Here is a 6507-nt window from a genome sequence, read left to right on the forward strand (position 1 = left end):
CGCGGTGTTTCGTTTTACGAAAGATTTCTATCAATTGAGGTTAAACGCGCGAGTAAGCGACTATATCGCCAAGTGGAATCAGCGAAGATATTGGATTGCAAACAATCCTATTCAGTATCGGTCTGTTCTTTTGTTTACGGAACATAAGGAAACCTATTCCTGATTAAACTCGTTTCGGGTGACCTCCGCCGGGTTGTTCTAGACTGCCGTTTTATGGTTGATTATACGCTTAAAGTTAATATGGCTGGTGATGTTGCCCGAGAATCAATTAAATGAATCGTTTCGTTGATTAGATCGCAACTTTTACTTGCCACTGATTTCGCATCAACATTGGGGACCACCTCGGTGCGAATTTGTTCTACTTTACAATTTATGACAGCCCTAAACGCTGCGTGTTTGCCCGCTGATTTGTTGTTTTGAGAGTGGGAAGTTTAAAAAAACGATGAGACGACCGCTTATTTTCACTCGAAAACAACCAGCAGCAATTCCAACGCAGGAACAACCGTTTCCTATGACAATAATTTGAATGCAATGCGATTTTCTGTGGACGGTGGGACCCTCGGATAAACAGTTGGCAATCTGCACGTGTTATTTTGGATGGCGAAACACCGAGATCAGTACTCGTCGAAATAGATCAAGAGGAAAGTGTATCGCAGAAACAAAAATCATCTCAGGAAGTCAACAGCTGCCATTCCAATACAACCTGATTCGGTTCTGAAGATCTGGGTATATCAATTCCACAACAGATTTCACCGGATTAGCGTTTTTAGAGCATGTATCTCAAAAGGGCGCTTGGTCCTTTTTGGCTTAACACAGGTTATATCAACTTGTAATTTATGTATTAAATTCCAAAAAGGTTATCGAACTACGCTAGAGAAGGAGTTTACAAATAGTTTGAAATGTATGGTAACATAAACAATTCGAACAGTTGGTACTCTTTAAAACTTTTGTGCCTGAAAAGTAAAATGAATAAAAATTAAAAATAATGTTGCAGAACCAATGGCGAACGTCTTTGGAAATCGGATTGGTATTAACTCCTATTTACCATTTCCTAAGTAACTATTATTAGATAATCAGCATTTGCACAGTGACTCATCGGCTCAAGGTATATCCATGTTTGTCCACCGGGCTTTATGTGATCTTTCTCTGCGTCAAAGATACAAAACCTGTTTTGATCCACCTAGCGGTGCAATTGTGCCTTTCTCAATCATGAACACAAGAATTTTTTAGTTGCTTATATTTATTAAAAGCTTTCAAATGTATACATTACAATTTTATTATACATGACTTGACAACTATATACAAGAAAAGAAATCATTATTCGAGTTCCAAAATTTTGCAAAAAAAAACAGCCACGGTAATATTGAATTTAAGAAAGCAGCGAAATCAGCTAAGTCCCAAAAAGTCGATTTTCATAAAAAAAAATTTTTCGAGATAACAAAATCTCGACGACCCTTTGAAGAAAAGAACGGGAAATATTTTCGGCAGTGCAGTCACGTAAGAATTTGCATCGATTCTAACTTATCTTCGCCGACGTTTCGATCCGTGGTTGGGATCTTCTTCAGGGCCTAATTTATTGCGGAAAGTAACTGTTGTATTACATGTATTACACAAATAAACATAAAAACATAATGTTCGCGAAGTGCTACTCACTCGACAATATTCGACAATGTCACGGTTCGTTTTGCATACGGGAAACTGTCAGGTCTGAGAGGGTTAACATCGGGTGTTTTCACTGTGGAACATATCATAGTTTGGGGGATCGTATAGTATGGATTTTGGTAGCTATGAGACAGTATAACTTACGGAGTTTACTCATCGAGTTTGTCGGTCTAAAATCGATTTAAAATCGCTCCAATTGAATAAAATAATTCCCTGAGAACTCGCACTTGGTCACTATAAGCAGTAGTAATGGTTTGAATCTATTTTGTGTGGGTATTTGTGGTGTTTACTTGTTGGAGAGCGATCGTGTTTCGAGTATCGATCTCTCTCATTTTTCTAATGGATTCCAGGATGTTTGCGTAGGCGCTGTTTAGGTTGTCGGTGTCTGTACGGCGGTTGACTGTGTGGGGAGTAGTCGAGATGTGACATATCTCTAAGATAGGGAGAGCACTGGATTTGAAGCTGGTATCAAGACCGTAATAATGTATATAGAAGACTACAACACCAAAATAAAACAGCTACTCACTGATGAATATATTTACCAACCCTTAAAAGCAGATCCAACATTCAAATATCATCGTCAAAATAACAATATAGTCCAGAGAATGTTTCAACTCCACATCATCGACAGCCAAACAAAACATCGATTAACCAGTTACAATGCAACCTGTCCACGAATATGCGGTCAACCCAAAGCGCATAAACCACACCTGCCTTTACGTCCAGTAGTGCCTAACGTGACATCAACTACATACCAGCTTGCCAAACATATCTCCAACATCCTCTACACTGCTTGTACAATGTAAAAGACTCCATAAGTTTTTGTCATTACGTAAATAGTCTAAAAGTACCACCCGAACACCTTCTCGTGTCGTTCGATGTAGTGTCTTTGTTCACCAATATCCCTAAAGACTTGGTCATACACGACATTATCGGTTTGAATAGCAATTTGCTATGTGATCGCACGCCGAAACCCGTAACTTCAGAACCGGATCGAGATGAAATTTAATAGCTATTTACGGGGTCGCAACACCTTTCATTTGAGACTAAGTTTGGTTGAATCGGTCTAGCCATCTCCGAGAAACCGATGTGACTGTTATTCTGAAATTGGATACTTCCGCCGGGGCTTCCGGAACCGATTATGGTGGCCAATGTGGATACATTTTCTGCGTGTAATTCCGGAACCGGAAGTCAGATGCATTAGAAATTCAATAGCAGCCCATGGGAACGTTGTACCTTTCATTTGAGACTAAGTTTGTCAAAATCGGTTCCGCAATCTCTGAGAAAAATGAGTAACATTTTTGGTGACATACACACACAGACACACACACATGCATACATATATACACACATACACACGCACAGACATTTGCCAATCTCGACGAACTGAATCGAATGGTACATGTCACTCGGCCCTCCGGCCCCCTGTTAAAAAGTCGGTTTTCAGAGCAATTGCAATACCTTTCTATGGAGAAAGGCAAAAAGTTGGCTTATATCGCAGATTTCTCGAATTTTGATGGAATAACGCGTTTTTACGCGAATTTTCCAATTAACGCGGTTTTTGCAGAAATATTCTAAGTCCTTTTGAATGCAAAAGACTTTTTTCCGAAACAAATTCTAAGTCCTTTTAAATGCCAAGAACTTTTGGCTGTTTTTATTTTGCGCGGATTTCGCAATTAACACGGTTTTTGCAACCAAGCCGGCGCTAATTTATTCCGACAAAAATTTAGTGTCGGTTTCTGATGAGGCGAAGCCGGAACGCACCCGTGATTTTTGACGCCATTTTTAAATCAAAGATGGAGATTTCCGATTTAGCGAAATTCGCTATAACCCAATCAATATGGGTATTTTTGGAAGTTGTTTTAATTAAACAGTTGAATTTACTTAAATTTAAGCAATATGTTTAATTTGAATACATTCAAACTCTCAACTCACACCACATATGGTCGGTGTTAGGTCAGACCGGATCATTCGTTATTGAGCACTCAGTCGAGATAGAAGTCTTTTGTCATCGGTCCGTACACTCTATAGCGACAAATAGTGTTAATCCGCGTTCAAGGTTATTGGCACACTCTACGCCTAGTTGAGGTTTCATTATTTTTCCCTTCTTTTGTGTTTCTGTTTCTGAGTACCGTTAGCCGGTCAGTGAAGTGAAACAGTGTTCTTCTAGTAAGCCGTCTGGATACCGTTACATACACAAGCTAAGTATTAGTTTTCGTTTCCCCTTCTTGGTTGTCTTAATAACGTGCACTGGGCAATAGGCCCGTGCAAAAATGACTTCCCCTGACGGCGGTTCATCTCAAGGTGAGATGGACGTCGAAATAAAATCGGCTCCCCGGGTCAAGGTATATCCGAGCTCGGCCACCGGGCCATTTGTGATCTTCTTTCGGACCAAAGAAAAAAAGTGTTTGAATCTGTTGCAGATTTCTCGAGTTCTGACGGATCGGTATTCGGCCGTGACAGAAATATCGAAAATTCGCCCTGATAAGCTTCGGGTGGTTGTTAACAGTTTAACTCAGGCAAACGATATTGCTGGCTACGAGCCCTTTACGAGGGAGTACAGGGTGTATATTCCAGCTAGCAGGGTTGAAGTCAGTGGGGTCGTTTCCGATTCGAGTCTGAATTGCGAGGACCTGCTAAAATATGGGACTGGCTGTTTCAAAGACCCCATGCTTAAGCCAGTGAAGATACTGGAATGCAAACGTTTGCATTCAGCATCAGTCGCAGCTGACGGGAAGAAAACATACGTCAACTCAGACTCTTATCGGATGACCTTCGCCGGCTCTGCCCTGCCTAATTACCTCCTTTTTGACAAGGTTCGTCTACCTGTTCGCCTCTTTGTGCCGCGGGTCATGAACTGTACTAATTGCAAACAATTGGGACACACAGCCTCCCATTGTAGCAATAAAGCCCGCTGTGGGAAATGCGGTGGGAATCATGCGGATGATTCCTGTGGTAGAGATGTCGAAAAGTGCCTCTACTGTGGGGGAAACCCACATGATCTCCCTTCATGTCCCGCGTACAAACAGCGCGAGGAAAATCTTAAGCGTTCCCTTCAGGGACGCTCTAAGCGATCTTTTGCAGAAATGCTTAAGATAGCTACGCCACCTGTCTCTACGAACATCTTTACCAACTTGTCTACTGACGAAGGCGACTGTGATGAACCCCAGGAGGGAACATCTTCTGCTGTGCCTAGAAGTAGTAGAAAAAGGAAGAACATTTCCTCTTCCAAGCTTCGTCGTAAAGGCCAGAAGGTGTCTCTTCATGGTCCCCCTAAAATAACTACTCAAGGAAGTACTGGTGCAAAACCGAAGCAAGTCGCTCCCGGTCTCAGTAACCTGAGCTCAGAAAAGGAGTTCCCAGCACTTCCAGGAACATCAAAAACCCCAAGTGTTCCCATATCTCAGCCAGAGAAAGAAAACAGTGCTGGCTTAATAAATTTCTCTGACATTGTGGACCGTATTCTTACAGCGTTAAACATTTCTGACCCCCTTAAAAGTATCTTGATAAGCTTTCTCCCCGCAGTAAAAACATTCTTGATGCAGTTCACTGCGAAATGGCCCCTCCTTTCAGCGATTGTATCCTTCGATGGCTAATTCATCGAACGAGGTCAAGGATTTAATCACTGTTCTACAGTGGAATTGCAGAAGCATTATCCCGAAAATCGATTCGTTTAAAATCTTACTAAATAATTTGAAATGCGATGCATTTGCCCTATGCGAGACATGGCTCAGTTCAGAAATAACCCTACACTTCCACGATTTTAATATTATTCGCTTGGATCGAGAAGACTCTTACGGAGGAGTACTTTTGGGGATCAAAAAGTGCTATTCTTTCAATCGGATCGACCTCCCCTCGACACCAGGCATTGAAGTTGTCGCTTGCCAAACCAGAATTAAAGGCAAAGACCTTTGCATTGCTTCCACCTACATCCCCCCTAGAGCCTCAGTTAACCACCGACGGCTTTGCGATATTGCGGAACTCCTCCCCGCACCGAGGCTAGTTTTAGGTGACTTCAACTCCCACGGCACGGCATGGGGTTGCCTTCATGACGATAATCGATCTACCCTACTCCATGAGCTTTGCGACAACTTCAATATGACTATTTTGAATACGGGTGAAATGACACGGATTCCTGCCCCTCCAGCGCGTCCGAGCGCCTTAGACCTGTCCCTCTGCTCGACATCGCTGCGGTTAGATTGCATGTGGAAGGTAGTCTCTGATCCCCACGGCAGCGACCATCTGCCAATCGTAATTAATATTGCTAACGGTTCAGGGCCACCGAATACAATCAATGTTTCGTATGATCTCACACGAAATATTGATTGGAAGAGCTACGCGTCCGCGATATCCGAAAAAGTAGAATCGACACAAGAGCTTCCTCCGGAGGAAGAGTACGGGTTCCTGGCTGGCTTGATTCTCGATACCGCGATTCAAGCTCAGACTAAACGCGTACCAGACGCGAATTCACGCGGGCGTCCTCCCAATCCATGGTGGGACAAAGAGTGCTCGACGTGTACGCGGAGAAGGCCGCTGCGTATAAAACCTTCCGGGACGACGGGCTGCCAGCTAGCTACCGACAGTACGCGATGGCGGAAACGCGCATGAAGAGTTTGATAAAAGCCAAAAAACGTAGCTACTGGCGCCGGTTCGTCGACGGACTAACGAGAGAAACATCGATGAGCACTCTTTGGAGTACGGCCCGGCGCTTACGAAACCGAAACAGTACCAATGAGAGCGTGGAATATTCAAACCGTTGGATATTCGATTTTGCCAAGAAGGTTTGTCCGGATTCCGCCCCGGCACAGAAGATCTACCGCGCCGCGTCCCCTCACAATAACGCGA

This window comes from Topomyia yanbarensis, chromosome 2 (genome assembly GCF_030247195.1).
Source record: "Topomyia yanbarensis strain Yona2022 chromosome 2, ASM3024719v1, whole genome shotgun sequence".
Taxonomy (NCBI): domain Eukaryota; kingdom Metazoa; phylum Arthropoda; class Insecta; order Diptera; family Culicidae; genus Topomyia; species Topomyia yanbarensis.